This window comes from Haemorhous mexicanus, chromosome 2 (genome assembly GCF_027477595.1).
Source record: "Haemorhous mexicanus isolate bHaeMex1 chromosome 2, bHaeMex1.pri, whole genome shotgun sequence".
Classification (NCBI taxonomy): domain Eukaryota; kingdom Metazoa; phylum Chordata; class Aves; order Passeriformes; family Fringillidae; genus Haemorhous; species Haemorhous mexicanus.
The window spans coordinates 10,822,106-10,838,536 of NC_082342.1; the positions used below are offsets into that span (position 1 = coordinate 10,822,106).

The window sequence follows — 16,431 nt, forward strand, 5'->3', positions numbered from 1 at the left end:
GGCGAGCATGCTTATATGTTAAATTCACACAATACATTATCCAAAAGAGTAACTGGTATCAGAGGCTCCAAATCTACTTAAGAAGCAGAACAGCAGAGGCCTATGATATCCCCAGAAGGCCAGAACAGAGGAAACTGGATTGTTTTTGTGCTCCTGGTATCTTGTGAAGCATGCACAGTTTTTCCTCAAAAAGTAACAACAAAGTCATAAGGTAGAAGACGCAGAACTGGTGTGATCATCAGCACAAAGAGGATATTTTAAGACCTGCCTCAATGCTCAAGCTCAGTTTTGCAGAGACAGAATACGGCTGACATTTGCCTGGACAAGACTTCAGAGCTAGAGGAATACAGCAATGCAACCCAAAATACTCAGAATTACCAAAAAAAAAAGTGTCCAAATAGTATTCACTTGCTCTAACAAGTGTTAGAATACTCTGAAAACAAAAGCAGAGCAGGATAAGGCAAAAGTGAAATTGCCTGGAAAGCCTGAAGGGCACACTGAACAGATCCTTTTTTCCATTTAGGAAATTCACAGTAGAGTATCACCAATGGTAAAACTTGAGGCCCAGAAGATAAAGTTCAGCAAAGTGACCTTTTATGCATTTCAGATCAAAAACCAGTTGGGTCATATGCATGCTCAGATAGCCTTGGGCATATGACAAACAAGCTTTAAAAAAAAGGTTTGTGAGCAAGCACTCCAGACAGCTGTGCTCAAGAGCTATATCCACGAGACATGCTCAAACTTTCATGTTTGATATTGTAATCTAAAGATGAGCCAGAGTTCAGTAAACAGAAAATGTGATTCTGCACAACCTTGTTATCTTTTCATCTCAACAGCTAAACCTATGTGAGGGAGTGCAAAGAGGTTACAAAATACTATCAGCACAGTTTATTAAATGGTCTCTTTGCATTTATTTTGTAGCAGGATGAAATTTAAGGTAGCAGAGACTTAACCACCGCTAAGTCAGAGGACTGGGGCGGATTCTTGAAAAATCCTTTGGAGTTCCAGATGCAAAAGGAAATTTTTCTTCAAGAAATTCTGCACTCTTACATGGCCACTGTTTACCAGATTGGAGCAGTTTTGCTTTCAGTATATTAGCTAAGCAAAACTGAATAGCAAAGATGCATAGATTTTTCCCTTATTTTTCATAAACGGGAGCCAAAGTAAAGGATAACGGGGATTTTTCTGCTGGTTTTGCCTTTTCTCCCCATAGCCATGCACCTCTAGAGATCCATTATTCTGGGAGTTCTAGGACTTTAACATATGATCTTGAAATTCAGTGAAATTTTGGACTTGGAGAACTCAACAGCACCACTCCTGATTTCAAAACTGAAGGATTTCACACTTATCTGTGGTGTTCCACCTCCCCAACACCCCCAATCCTTTTGGATTATTATATTCTGGTTTTGAACTTTAGCTTCTTATCTTTCTCGCATCTCACCCAAGGAGATTTTGCTATCCACCTTCTGAGAGCACCTTTAGATCATTTCAATTTATGGCTGTCAATATAAATGCAAGAGAAAACAAGCTACTGTCCTATCTTCACACTTAGGAAGAGAATAGAACCTGAAACCTTCAGCTCTTGCAAAAATAGGAGGGGCAAGGGATGCTCTTGGGTTTGAGTTACAGAGTATCTCCACAATCTGGAAATAGTCAAATAAGATTATGTATTGAATTAATGAGCATTTGAAGGATATTCTCATTGTTGCATAATTACCTTAGCACATAAAATTCAAGTAAGCAGAAGAAAGTTAGCTACCTCAACAGTGAGGAGCCCACATGCTTCTCTTGTTAGACGAGAGAAATCACAAACACCAAGTACTCTGCAAAATAAGGTAAACATAGCCAGTAGTCCTTGTTGCCCAGATGGATCCAGGAATCTAAGCAGACAGCTGTGTCCACGTTTCACATAGCTCTGTCCTTCCTCACCAAACTCAGTCCAGTGTAGGACTGGCAGAACACCCTTGCTTGGATCCTCCAAGCCAGCAGGGATGTCTGCTTCTCCATCTGGAAGCTGCAATCCTAGAAAAACACCATGAGATAAAAAAGGTGTGGGAAAAAGTTTTTTAGGGGTCTTTTTGTTGTGTTTAGTTTGACACTTGTCATGTACTCATCTCTTTGCCAACTACAAAAACTCCTGAGAGGAGAGGAAAAAAAACCCCAACAACCCACTCAGGGAAGCAATTTTTTTCCATAAATGATAAGCAAAATAACTACAGACAAACAAAGTTGAAGGCTACTGGCAAGAAAATAGAGGCCTAGGCCCAGTTCTTTCTATTGCCTGAGAAATGAAGGCAGAAACCAGTATCTTGATGTTCTTCCCTGCTGTTTCATGCTACTTTCTCACTTTATTTCTGCAGCAGTGGGAATAAAGACAAAAGAAGCACCGAAGAACAAAGCCTGACTCTCATTCTGGCAAAAACAGGGAGGGGGAACAAAAGACAGAGTGGAAGTGGATGGACTACTTATAGCAATTATTGTCAAACATTTTTGCACTTCCTTCCTTAATGTAGCTCCTTTTGTACACAAAGGCCTCCAAATAGTTCTGAGAGGTTCCCTTTGTAAAACAAGGAGAAAGGAAAACTGTAATAAGACCATGCAATGAAGATAAATCTTCCCAATAATGCAAGCTCCAGGAAACACATGGAGGTCAAATAAAACTATTATTTGCCTTTTCAAACACTATTTTCTTCAGCTGCTAAATAAAAACATTATGAAGCCATTTTATACAGTAAAATTTAACCTTCTATTAACCTTCCATATTAAGTAAACAAACCTTTCTAGCCAATAAGCATCATTGTGAACTCTCTGAGATGATAAGCAATACCTTAATTACATTCATTTACATGACTTTGAAATTGTTCCAGACCAAAGTCAACAACTACAAGGTCAAAGAGTATGGAAATCTAAAATAAGGAGAAATCCATAGTCGGCCAGTTCACAAGGACTGTGCAGCATCTTTCTAACCCAGTATGCAAAGGGTCAGGGATACCAACCAAGTACTTGCTTTTCATCAATTAGATCAAAAAAGCAAATCCTCTAAAACACTAAAGACAAAGTACATTCTTTTTTTTTTTTTTTTTTTTTTGGAAGACTATTAAAAGTTGAAAGCAATGGACACTTCAGAATTGCTTCTAATGCCTAATGGCCAATCCAGCTGTATGAACACCTTATGCAAATGTTTTATAATATTCTAAATGAAAGTCACAACATAAAATATACTTTTAAAAACTACATCCATATCACTGAAAACTAGTGAATATTTGGTATAGTGCCTTTATACTTGGGACTGCTAAACTGACAAGTTTGCAACTTTTAGAATGCTACATTGAACACCTTCATTGCTTCATCCATGGGACACTTCGAGTGGGAAATGCCAAAAATGCTCAAACAGCAATTCGAAAAAACTTTTTAAACAATGACTGTTGCAAGAAACTTCATAAAGTATGACATGCCCTGAAACAGCAGAAAAGCATAGACACAGTCCATCCATTCCTAAGATATTAGATAATGGCTCAGATATGATCAATAGCAATCAAATCAGCCAGAATGAAACACACATGCATGCTGCCCTGATGGATCATTTCAGGACTACATTTTGTGTATTATAACCATGAAATGATTACAAATATACATACACAAAAATCTAAAGTACAGCTTTTGGATTTAGGCAGTCCAATATTGATACACTGCAGCTGACAATGTTTTTTTAGTATTAAATTAGATAAATCTCCCTGCACCCTACTTTACTAGCCAAGCACTTTTTATACAACTCTCAAGCCAGCAACCTTCTGCAATTTAAGTATGATTTAGTGCAAGAGAAGCAATGAGTATTATAAAATTTATGCTTGTTCACCTTCTCTCCCCACAGAGAAGGGCAAGACGTTTTTTCATGTAAATATGTATTAGATCCAAATCATTTAAATAGATATTATTCCATAGAGAACATGATGCTGCATATGCCCATTTCAGCTCCATGTTACTAAATAAACTGCAAGATAATGATGTTGCCTTGCTCATCCTAAAGGACACTGTAAATATCTCTAGGCATTTCAAATAGAAGTAAAAAGAAGAGACATTCACAAGAAAATATTAAAAACAAGGGTGACTCTTACAGAGCTTCCTAAAGTGAAGACAAGTTACTGGCAAATTAGGAAATCTCTTTAGGAACAGGTCACAGCTGCCAGAGAAAAAATATAGCTCAGGTACACGGAATCTTTACAGTATGAATAGCATACCATTGCTATCATCCAATTTCATTTTCTTTTAAATGAAGAAGCAAAAGATAATCACATTTGCAAGGAGAAAACCAAGAAACTTTAGACAGGTGACTACTTCTAAAAATTAATGTAGAAATGCTAAATGCAGGGTGCCAAATGCTAATTTGTCTCTAATACGTCTCAGTTATATTTAGCTACAAGTGTCACTGCTTGAATGGAAAAGAGACAGAACAGGGAATCCTTAAACAGTGCCTTAAAAATGAGAGCTTTAAGTATGACTTTTAGGTGAATGCACATATCTCCCTGCTTTTCACAAAATGCAACTGAAGCTAATCAGCATCTTACATAAAATGCAATATAAGGTAACAATTTATTTCTAAACCACGTATATATTTAAAGTGAGGAGGGCTGTCATTTGACTTGAAGCCATCACATACCATTTGGGCCACAGTCAGTTATCTTACAATACAGTCTGACCTCTACTTGATTTTAAAATAGGATAATCACCTTCAACTGTGTATGAACCTTGAACATTATCAAAAACAGTTTTATTGCATCAACGATTTATTAATAGTCTTATATTAATAGTAATGTAGCTTTGACTTTACAAAGTCATAAAGATGACGAGAAACACAGTCAAGACTTATTGTGCTACCTATTTTATTTCAGGCTTCTGAGGCAACCTCATGACACAATCAGAAAAACTATCCTGAAAGTAAGAGCTACAAAGGAAAAACAACAGAATACGCATGCATCCTCCCAGTTCAACAGCAGAGCAGGAAGGATACAGACAGCATAATGAGTTCAGACAAACGCTGAAACCTTTCAAGTACCAAAACTGTCCTGCAGCCAACTGTGCTTGGAACTGCAGAACTGCTCGTGCTGGGACAGGTAAGCTCTGGACAGCACAGGAGCAGTGACTGCAGCAAGGAAGAGGCGTGAGCCTGACATGGGAATGCACTAAGCCAGATTCCCCTTCCAAGGAAAGCGCTGCAGAACGCCCAAAGCCTACAGGCTCACGTTCAAAACAATCCTGAGCAAGAAGGAAGCGTTCCTCCCTGAGTGTTTCTGGTTCCCAGCTCTCACCCTGCCGTGCGGTCACTTCTGGAGCTGCTGGCCCCATTGCACCACAGCTCAAACAAAGAGCGGCTAAGAAAGTACAATATTCTATAACTGGCATTTACAGCATCGGCCTTGGACTCCTAATCTTTACCAGACGGGCACACAAATCAATCTATCAGCTCATAAAGGTATGCTTTTTAACCTCCAAAACAGATGGGATTGGCCAGAAACGTCTGGCATGTCAAACTGCTAATCGAGGCTGCCCTTTGCACAAAATAACCCACTTAAGTTGAGGCATGGTTGCACTGTAACAGACATTAGTCTGTGGGAAACCCATTTAACTGTCACATACTCCCGCCACTCTTGCTCTCCCTTAATTAAGCCTAATGCCTTATGCTTTGACCTTTTGTTCTAGCCTATTAACCCTATCTAGTACAAGTTCAAATATGTTAAACCTAAAAGTTTGCTTTTAATATGAAATGCCAAGCTACAGAAAGAGTGAGGGATGCTTCTCTACCTTGCAAGTTACCAACCCCTTGTGTTAGTTCCCAAAGACAAAATATGTTCAAATGCTGATCAGTTTAACAACAAAAAAAGTGGAGTTTCTTCCACTGGCATAGCCTACCTTTTCCTCTTCAGAGGAGGGTGAGGGGGAAAAAAAAAAAAGTGAAACTTCTGCAAGCAACTTCATATCCTCAGGCTTTTGGGTTTTCATCCAACAAGAAAAGCACATGCTATCAGCCAAGATCATACTGCACTCATTTGCTGTTCTCTGAAACCCATCATTAAAAATAAGACATAATTGGTTCACAGTGACCAATTTCGCCTCAATTAAAGGCTGCCTCTGCCAACCCTCCTCACACTGAGTCACCATCTTGTTCTTTTGACAAAATACTCACATTTACTATTAGTATGTAATTCTCATGTGCATCTCCAGGTGAGTTGCACCCTTTGAAGTTTCTCAGACTTGCACAGACTTTAACAAAGACATAATTTATTCATTCTAGCTACACACTTTTCCTTTTATGCAGGCTCAACTAAAGCATGGCTGCTCTCTGCTCCACTGTCTCTTAATTCACAAAGGTTACACAGCATCAACAAGACAGCAGATATGTTTTTAAAGCAGTACTCTTTTGGAGAAAGTCTACCCTAAGGGTCCAGAACTCTGACTTAAACAAGAACTCTAATCCCAGTGACAATAACAAATCTCTGATCAAGACACTACTGGACTCCACAACAAAGCTATTTATGTATGCAAGCAAGCTTGGTATACCAACAGAGGTATTCCATAATTAATGCTCATAACTAGTAAACAAACCTATTCCCCACTCCAAAAAAAACAATGGCTGCCCATAACTGCTTTATAATATAGGTTAGAAACAGAAAACAGAATGCAAACTGCGTGGAGATTACCAGCCATGTGCACACTGACAAACATGCTCTCAAATCTTCAGCTTAACCACCTTACTGACAAGTTGAACACCTGGTGCAACATCCTTCTTTAGAGTTTATCCTTCTGCAACTCTGACTAAATAGAACTCCTTTTACAAAGAGGAAACAACCTTGAACCAAAGCTCTGAACTTGGAAGATGTGAAAGATTTCAAAAGGCTTGTTGCCACAACAGCCACTGTCTACTAAGTTCCATTAAAGCTGTGTAAGAGACCATCTGCTGCTGATCACAACAATTCTCCAGTTTTAAATTGCTAATTAATTAATTATGTTTTAATTCCAGAGTGCCTGTCTTACTGATTCTGAGACCAGCAAGTAATACCATTAACTTTTCTGTGAATACAATTGCTCACACAACTGTAAGATGCACTACAGCAACATTCAACTTCTTTTTTTGAGAAGTCAAATAGAAAAAACATTGTGGGGAAAAAAAAAAAAAATATGTCTAATCTCAATTCCTGGTTATTTCCAAAGCACTGATTCTGGTTAAATCCAAATCCCTAGAATTTAAAAAGTGCATATATTTTCTAGTGATTTCACTTGGCTATATTCTATTGTGTTGGAGATGCTCAAACAGCACTACACAGACCAATTCTGTATTTGAGTAAAGTCAAGCAATACATGGATTTATTTAAAATAAGAGAAAAATATATCCTTGCATCTGCAATCTGTGTCCTTACAATGGATAGGAGAAAGCTCTGCAGGCTGGGATTTGGTATGACTGCCTCCAGCTTCCAGACCTTCCCTACTAATGCTCACAAAAGTTGCCACTGGAGGCAATGCAAATGAGTCCTAAGAGAGACAAGAAACAAAACAACAACTGCTTGTCAACCATTACATGCCCAAATTGTATTCTTTATGCTCATCAGCATTCTCAAGTTCTTAGGCACGCATGTAGGCCCACCGAGGACAGTGGGGCTACTCAAGTGAATAAAATGACTCACAAACCAAAGTGCATATACATAAGCAATCACTGGACAACACTCGGGGAATTATTCCCTGGTATCAAAGAAAAACAGGATTTAGGAAATGGGAACCGAGGGAGCAGATCCGAGCAAAATGACAGCGATGCTAAAATGTCTACAAGCCATTGCAATGGAATATCTAATAATGATTTTACTGCGACGGTCCCTTGCCACACAAGCTCAATTTGGATCTGTTTTATTTAAAAAATAAGAGAGATGGTAACACAGTAAGTGTTACTTAATCTTCTCTTTCACTCTGAAATCACATGTAAATCAAGTTCTACACTATTTAGCTACCTCCCAAACAGGCAGGCTAAATCTTCAGAACTTTATGGCAAATTACACACAAAAAGTTCAGACATTACAAAAATACTTATTTTTCTTTAATCAGCACACATATTAAAAATAAACCCAACTCTTAGAGTAAAGAGAGGAATTAATTTGAACACTTATCACTTCAAAACATATTATAATCCTAAAAGGCTTACAGATGGCACACAGCTGTCTGACAGCTTTGGCAAGACAAAGAACAAACCCCAAACCAAAGATACAAGGTAAACAACCCAAACAAACTATTTACCTTGAACGTGGTTCCATTAGGAAAGCTCTTCCTTCAGGAGTCCAAGGATGCAGTAATTGTCTTTCTCAAAAATTTCATGCTTGATCTGAAAAGAACAGCAGAAATCCCCCTATGAAATTCTGCAAATCATTCTTTCCTACCTAACACGCCTTGATCTACTTTCTTATTGTTCATGTAACAGAGAGCAATGCTTTATTTTATTTAACTGCAAATAACATTTTCATATCAGAAGAAAAATGTAGTTCCAAACTTCAGAAATCAAAACCTTCCAGACAGAACCATGAGTAAAACTAGTAGAAACAACTCGTGGTGTCTAGACTTGTACTAAGGGACATTATTCTGCAAGAACAAAATCCACATTCAACTCTAAGCCAGAATCTTCTTTTCCTTCCTTTCATTCAAAAAACAGCTGTGACATGAAAGCCCTCCTTCCTATGTAGTGGTTCCTGCTTAACACTTCAAACTTGCACCTATGAACATCAAAATCAGTATTTAAAGAGCCTCTAATCATTTACATATACATAAGGAAAAGACAAGAGTAGAGTATAACAGGTGATCTAAATGCAACAAATTAGTTTAAAAAAAATAAGCCAGCAGAAATTGTAATATTTGCTTTTGAGGGATTTAAGAATAGTATATAACACTATTTTATTTTAGATAATGTTATCCATTACAATCCCAACCTTAAAAGCTCTTCTCAGCACTTGTCCATTATTCTTAAGTAAAATTTTGCTAAAGGTTGCAAACTTAGAGCTAGCCCAGATCATTCTTATGTCTACTATTTCAGCCTTATTGTTGTGACAAGCCTCACTATTAAAGGTCTTTTTCTGGTTATCACCAAAGCACCAAGCTTACTATGCAGAGAGTCAACTTTAGATACAATAAAATAGACTTCAAAAAATTAAAAAGAATATACTTTCTCCACCACCAAGCTAAACTTTCCCCTCCCTCCTTCTGCTTGGCAATGGGAGAGTTCTTCTCCTATTTCAACACCTCTAGCCTCTGTTCCCACAAAAAAAATGCAAACAAAAACTTTTTAAACACAGAATTTCTCCAGCATGGTCTCTCTGCAAGTGGGTCCAGGTGGGTAGGATAGAGGGGAAAGAGTGGGAAGTGTGTGGGCTGGGGGCACATCTGAGCATTCCTCCCTCCACAAAACCACTTGGGTCCAAGCCAGATTAGAGAAAACATCTAACTCTGACCACTGCAATGTGCTTGCTAACTAGGAAAAAAAGATACAGGTGTTCATCAGTGGGTCATCATCCAAAAAAACACCTATTCAAAGCTTTCAGGGACATGAAATAACAGCAGCATGCTGGACTACTGCCAGCACCAAGACCCAACAGAAGATGTCCAACAATAGAGACAATTGAGATGAAAAATAAGTAAATACCCTGGAATACTACATGCAGACACTATTTTAAATCCTTCTTACATATACATAACAAAATGAAAAGGTAAGTTGCATCACAGAAGGTGCACAGTCCTCAAAACTGTATTTAGTGGGGGGGGGGGGGGGGGGTAAGAGCTACCATCACAATGAAAATTAACGGAGAAATGACAGGTACAGTGACAAAGGTGCTAATAAACACAGTTCAAAGCCTTCTCAACTCCATTTTACTGAAAGGGTAAATAAGCTGGATGTGGAATCTTTTGTAGACAATGAAAAACAGGACAAGAGGTCCCAAAGAGCAGAAGAAAATAGTGCTATTAAAAAAAACAAGCCACCTGAATCTCAGAAAAGTAGTCAATTCCAGTATTACTGCTCTATACTATAGATGTAGACAAAAAGTTTTTCACCATTGATGGGACTTCCTTTAGGTCAGCATTCAACAGTCTTTTTTGTATGATTCCAAGTGACTACAAAAGGTTTACGAGAGTTCAGTGAAAAGACAACAACAGAATTTGTTATTTCTGGGAAAGAATCCATATTTCTTCCGTATGTTCTAAAAACTGAGGAGGGGAAAAAAAACTTTTCTAGAGTAATATTTTACTCCCAAACGTTCTGCATCTAAACCACTCGCTTTACACACCTTATAGTTTTTGGAATGTTGATTTGTGTTGTTTCATGGACTACCAAATGCAGGAGAGGTGATAACACCAACACCATCACCAAGGCCATCTCCTGGAGCAAGAGCTGTCATTTCTTTTCACATCTGAGGCAAGCCCAGCTTTTGACATCACTGAAAAGGCCTTTTCAGTTCACCTTCCCTCTCTCTTTTCACAGTTATGGGGCAAGGAGAAGAAACAGAAAGCAGGTAGATATGAATCTTAAAAGTTTGCTATGGGAAAAAAAAAAAATCAGAACAACAATACCAACTCTAGGACCAATGAGAACAAAAATATGGTTCATCTGTGAGCAAGATGTAAGATATGTAAGCCAGACTTACTTGCTTGGATACATTTCAATACAGAACTTCATGGACTATTTTTTGGAGCAAATTAAATACTCTCTTGTTTGTTTTCAAATAATAGTTTCATCCAGGACTGGAACACATTTTACATCTAGCACCTGATCTCTTCTCAAGGACTCCTTCACAACTTCCTTTCTTGAGATGAGGAAGATCATCCCCTCAGAAGTCTTTCCCAACACCCAGTTTCTCTCCTACATTAAACTCACAGTCTTAGAAACCAGTGACTAAAACAGAAGATCCGTAGCTTCTGCTTTTAATCTGATTTTGTCTACAAGCAACATTGGTTTTCCTCTGCTGAAGGCAATTTAGAAATAAGTGGTATGAAAACAAAATTTCACTCAAGACAGGCAATTAAACAAGAGCAATGAGCTCCAATAACAATTTAAGTATGAGAAGACTATGCCAGGAGGGGTTTGACCCAAGCTAAGATGTCTAGCAACTGCTTCTTCCCCTTTCTACACATGAATATTTATTTACATGAGTTTTAGTTTCTATTCTCCTTCTTCAACCATCAAGCCAAGTGACCTGCAACAGACAGCCAAATAAATTACCAAATTAATTCTTTCAAGTGCTAAATAGGTCTGCAAGCATTTCCAAGTATTTGAAATAAATAATCCAGAAACCCTAAAGAGCAGGCATTCATCCTTACCAAAAGAGTCCCTCTGCCCACTTTTCCCAAGGAATATCTTCCCACTGGGAAACACATGAGTTTTCACGTGATCCCAGATGTTCACCCAGAAGTACTGGGTGCCAACCTTAGTATGCTGTTCTCTAATTGAGTCTTTTCCAATGCAGCTAGTGAATCCCTAACACCACAATGTGGAAAAGCAATGCCACAACCCTGCTAAACACTTCCCCCCAGCTCTCCCCCTGTTTGCTGCAGGCAGGCCAGCACAGCTCAGAGTTACTGTTCTTATCGTTTTGGCCTGTTGGCAGGAAGAAAGAGCAAACCACAAATGCTGTTACCATTAACCTTTTTGTCTTTAGTTCAAGGCTGTTTAGACCGACTGTCAAATTTATGCTTTCTATCTTTTTTGTACATTTAAGCATATTCCTTCACACCTTTTCCTCTTGCTCAGGCTTCAATCCCTACCTACCTACCTTTCTGTTTGTCATTGCCTGCCCTCCTGAGGAGCAATGATTTATACTTCAAACTTTGCACTTCTTGTCCCAAAAGGGTATTTAAACTTTAAAGGGTATATATCCACAGGACAGCTATCCTATGAATCCTGCCTCCTGCTCATCACCCAACCCATTGCTCCGCAGGTGGGAGATGAGCCCTGCCCTGCCTGCAGGTACCACACATGGGAGGGAGGCCACCAAAGCCCCCCATGGAAAAGGGGCTTGTGCCCCCAAATCAGGCACCCAGCTGGGAATCCCACACTTCCCCAGGCTCTCTTCTGGACCCCTTCCACTCCCTGTCCATTCACATACAGGAAAAAGAAACACAGCCAACAAGACTTTTGGGTTTGAGGTACAGGCAAGATTTGAAGAGCTACTCTAAAATAATAATTCAAAGATCTTATGGTCTTCATGTCTTCTCTGACAGCTCTGCAAGGAGGTGTCAAGCACAGCCCTAGAGCAGGACAGCTGACTGGGGGAAATGCAACTCCCTGGCTTTGCCTTGGGCAAGTTTATACACATGCTCAGCACAGTGCAAAACAGGGTTTATCTTTTATTGTAGCCATGGCCCGCACTGTCGCTGGTAAAGTTAACACTGCTCTCACTGCTAATGATAATAAAGCTGGCACTATATAAACTTCTTGCCGATGTTCAAAGCCTGAAAAATAAAGTTCACTCTGAAGAGACAAAATAAGCTTTAAGCAAACAAGACTTTGTCAATTCCTTTAAGCAAATCCTGCAATAAACAAAACCACAGGCAAATATGAGCATCATAAAGTTAATTCATGTTTGAATTAACTGAATCACTTGAAGTTTTTCTTGATGCCTTTTACAGGACAAATTTACCCCAAACACTGCAGGTGATACAGCCAGTGATTAGATCACCCTTTTAAGTTTACAATATAAAAACATTATTTACTTTTACTTCTTTATCAACATAGTTTTTATGACTATAATAAATTTTGGTTAGCACATCTTTCACTTTAGAAAAAAAAACAAGCAATGGGAAGCAGAGAAGAAGAGCATGTTTTTATCTGCAATTTTCTGCCAAAAGGCTAAAAGGGAATAAACCCCAAAAACCTCAATCCAGCATGGTTTGGCATTTGACTGCATGTTGTATTCTGTGCATGCATGGCCTACAAAACCTGAAAGCCACTGATAGCTCTTGCTCATTAGATAACCCAGAAGCACAGGCCAGTCTAGCAGCAGGTCAGATTTCACCCCTGCCCAAAACACGCAGTCACTACTCCCTACCCCCTCCATCGCACTCTCAGAACACAAACACCCTTAAAACGCATTTCACTCCTGACTAACTCGCTGTCTTGCTTTGGAGTCTATGTCAACTCCATCTCAGGAGACCACTGACAGAACAACAAGTCAAACTTCTCGACCGCAAGTTTGGGAACACAGCTGCCTCAGACAGCAAAAACCCCAAAGCTGCCTGAACACTGCTCTCGATGAGAACTTCTGCCTTGCAAGATGTTAGCTACTCATGCCCATAGAGCAGAATTACTCAGATGCCATTAAATCTGATCCCAACCACAAGATATCCTCAGCTCAGAGAGCTTTTGTCATCTGGCATCTTAAATGTGTCACTCTCTCATGTGTTCAGTCAGCCCTAGAAGCAGTAAATCGCATTTGTGTATTAAAGAAAATGTTCCCTACTCGCTCAGGAATACACCACCCCCTTCCACAAGTGACTGCTTCCTCCCCACAGCTCTTCCCAGGCTGGATTCGCACTCTTTGTTAAATAAAGCTTTACGGTATCTCTGAACATTTATAGTGCCATGACTCAGTTAAATTCTAATCAGCCTGTGAGCTGTCTGACACTGCAGCAGGTCCCCTCAAAATAAAACAAGGAAGAGTATAGTCTCCAGATTCCAGAGAGATGAGGCAAAAGAGGACAACTTCCACTTCAGCCTGCTTAACAACAACATAATCCCAAAGCCAGGAATCCCACTGTTTTTTTCCAACACCTTCAACATGTGTCAAGCATTTTATCTGTATCCTTCTTTAAATTAAAAGCCCAGTAAATCACCAGGATACACAAGACGGAAGAAGAAAGGTGCAGCACAGACACAAGGCTGTCTGCTCGCTACAACGCTGCCCCCGTTTCGCCGATACTACGTTTCCTTAGGTTTCACTACCTTCCAACTTAATCACCCACCGACACTTAGAAGAGCCTCAAACAACACGTTCTGTAGGGAGAAACGAAGGGTGGAAGTGGGAGGAAGAAAAAATTTTAAAATTCACCTTTAGAGGGCTTCGGGGACACACCGAAAAAAAAAAAAAAAAAAAAAACACACCACGTCTGGAAAAGTAACCTTTAGTCTAGAAGGGAAACAGCGACGTCCCTAAGGAGCCCGAAGCGATGAGAAGGCATCTTTGGGGGGCGCAGGGAGCCGAGCCGGAGCCGCGGCCGAGCGGGGACGGCGGCGGCAGCCCCGGGCTGGCTGCGGGCCCGCAGGTGGCGGCGGGCGGGCAGCGCCAGGGCCGGGAGGCGGCGGGGGCGGCGTGGCCTTGCCCGCAGCCCCGGGAGCGAGGCCGTGCGCCCGAGCCGCCGCAGCCGCTGCGCACCGAGCGGGCGGCCCCGGGGCTCGCTCGCACCGGGAGGGGCGGCGCGGGGTCCCCGGCCGTGCGGTCGGCGCCCGGCGAAACACTCGCGGGTCCCGGGGGGACGGACTAGTAACTTTTCCGTTCCGGCGGCTCCCCCAAACCCACCGCGGCCGGACAAACTTTCCGCCCGCACCGGGGGTGCCGCGGGGCGGCCGCCGCCGCCGCGCCAGGCTCACCCCGGCATTGTTCCCCGGTGCCGCCGCCCGGCAGCGCGGCCCCGGCCCGGCCCGCCCCGCTCGGCCATTTCCCCGGCGGAACAGCGCCGCACTCACCCCGCAGCCGCCGCGGCTCCTCCCGGGCGGGCTGCCCGAGCCCCCCGGAGCCGCTCCGGCCGCAGCCGCCGCGCACGCCGCCCTGGCGCCGCGGCCGGTCCCGGCGCTGAGCTCCGGGAGAGCGGCGGCTGCCGAAGCCGAGGCAGGCGGACGGGTCCCCGCGGCTGGAGGACAGGACAGGGCTGGACAGGGCAGGACGCGCCGCCTCCCGCCACCCCCGAGCCCGCGCGTCCCCCCCGCCCCGCGCATCCCCGCGCACATACAGGGCGAGCCGAGCTCCGCTGCGCTGCTCTCCGCGGCTCGGGGCTCTGCTGCAATGCCTGCGAGGCTGACTTTCAAAGCCTAACCCGCAGCCGCGATCCTCCCTCTCCGCCTTCCACCTCGCCCGCCGCGGCGCAGCCCGGCCCCTCCCCGTGCCGCGCCATTCATCTCTCCAGCCAAGTTTCTTAACCCTTTGGTACCCTCCCGGCAGGAGGCAGGGCGGGATGCGGGCATGCAGGGATGCGCCCCCAGCCCCGCTCCGCCCCGCCCCGCCCGGCGCGGCGAGGGCAGGGCAGGGCGGCCGCGCCGCACGTACGCGGATCCCATCCCCTCCTGCCCTCTCTAATTAATCTGACTGAAGTCGCAGAGCCCCCGGGAAACAAACTTACGAGCGACAGCACGGGAGGACCCGTATCTAATGAAAACGGCAGTGGCTTAAAAATAACATTTTTTTTTGGTGGTTTTTTTTTTTTTTCTCTTTCCCTCTTCGGCTGCTTTGGAATAATAGGGGGGGTGGGCGCTGCTAGTGTTACTAGTACTTATCGGTTTAGAGCTTATGTTTTCAGCCTTTCCTCCGAAAAAACACGAGCTAGAAACTTCAGTGCTGTTATTATTATTGTTATTGTTATTATTATTATTATTGTTATTGTTACTACCGCTATTTTGAAGGAAAAGTCGGGATGCTCCCGGCACTGTCGGCGGCACGGGAGCGCAGCGGCCCCGGCACCTGCGGCTGCTCCCGGGTGGCGCTGCCCTCGGCCGCGGCCCTGCTGGCTCCCGGCACGGCTTCTTATCCTCGGCCCCAGAGCACCGGGAGCGGGGAGCATCCCTGCTGGCTCCCGCCACGGCTCCTTATCCCCGGCCCCAGCCCCCCAGGGCACCGGGGGCGGGGAGCATCCCTGCCGGCTCTGCCAGGGCGCCCGGCGCTCCCTGTGCCGCGGGGGAAGGAGGACAGGCAGGGGAAGCGCCTCCAGGATCGGGGGCAGACTGATCAAAGCCATGCTGTCTGCCCACGTGGCAAATAAATACAGTTTGGGAGGGGAAAAAAAAAAAAAAAAAAAAAAGCAACCCGGAGTTGGGCAGTGCTTCCCAAGAGGAGTCAGCTCTACATTTTGGTAGGCGACGTCCCCAAACCTCTGCTGTCAGAAATTGCGTTGAATGTCAAGTTGTTCTTTAGACTTTGCTGCCACCAAAGAGAGTACGCAGAGATACAGGCTGAACTTGGCTGTATAAACGAAGCTACAAAGTGCAGGCGACCTTCATCACACCTCCTGTGTGCCCGTGTTTAACAAACGTCTCGACGTGTCGCACACTGTCTGCCAAACGCTTTACAGAGTGCTTCATGATACTTCACTTCTACAAGTCAAAGACTGACGAAAGGGAAACAAATTTGTTTGCAAGTCACATATAAACTGCATGGTAATTACTGCATTAACACATGCCAACCTTTTAGTTTTAAAACTCAGGTA

At 42.8% G+C, this 16,431-nt stretch overlaps 1 protein-coding gene across 4 annotated transcripts in view; it reads right to left on the bottom strand.

The window, feature by feature from the left end:
- The window catches only part of NRIP1 (nuclear receptor interacting protein 1), a 73,414-nt gene extending 58,299 nt beyond the window's left edge, over nucleotides 1-15,115 (bottom strand). For 2 of the 4 annotated variants that reach the window (XM_059872878.1, XM_059872863.1), the window contains exons 1-2: nucleotides 14,965-15,115; nucleotides 8,278-8,362 (exon numbers count right to left, since the gene is read on the bottom strand). The gene's annotated coding sequence lies outside the window, so the exon portion shown is untranslated. Of the gene's footprint in view, nucleotides 1-8,277; nucleotides 8,363-14,701; nucleotides 14,830-14,964 lie in introns of those variants that run through there. The other 2 variants (XM_059872887.1, XM_059872870.1) reach the window with 1 other exon arrangement.
- Nucleotides 15,116-16,431: the final 1,316 nt, after the last annotated feature.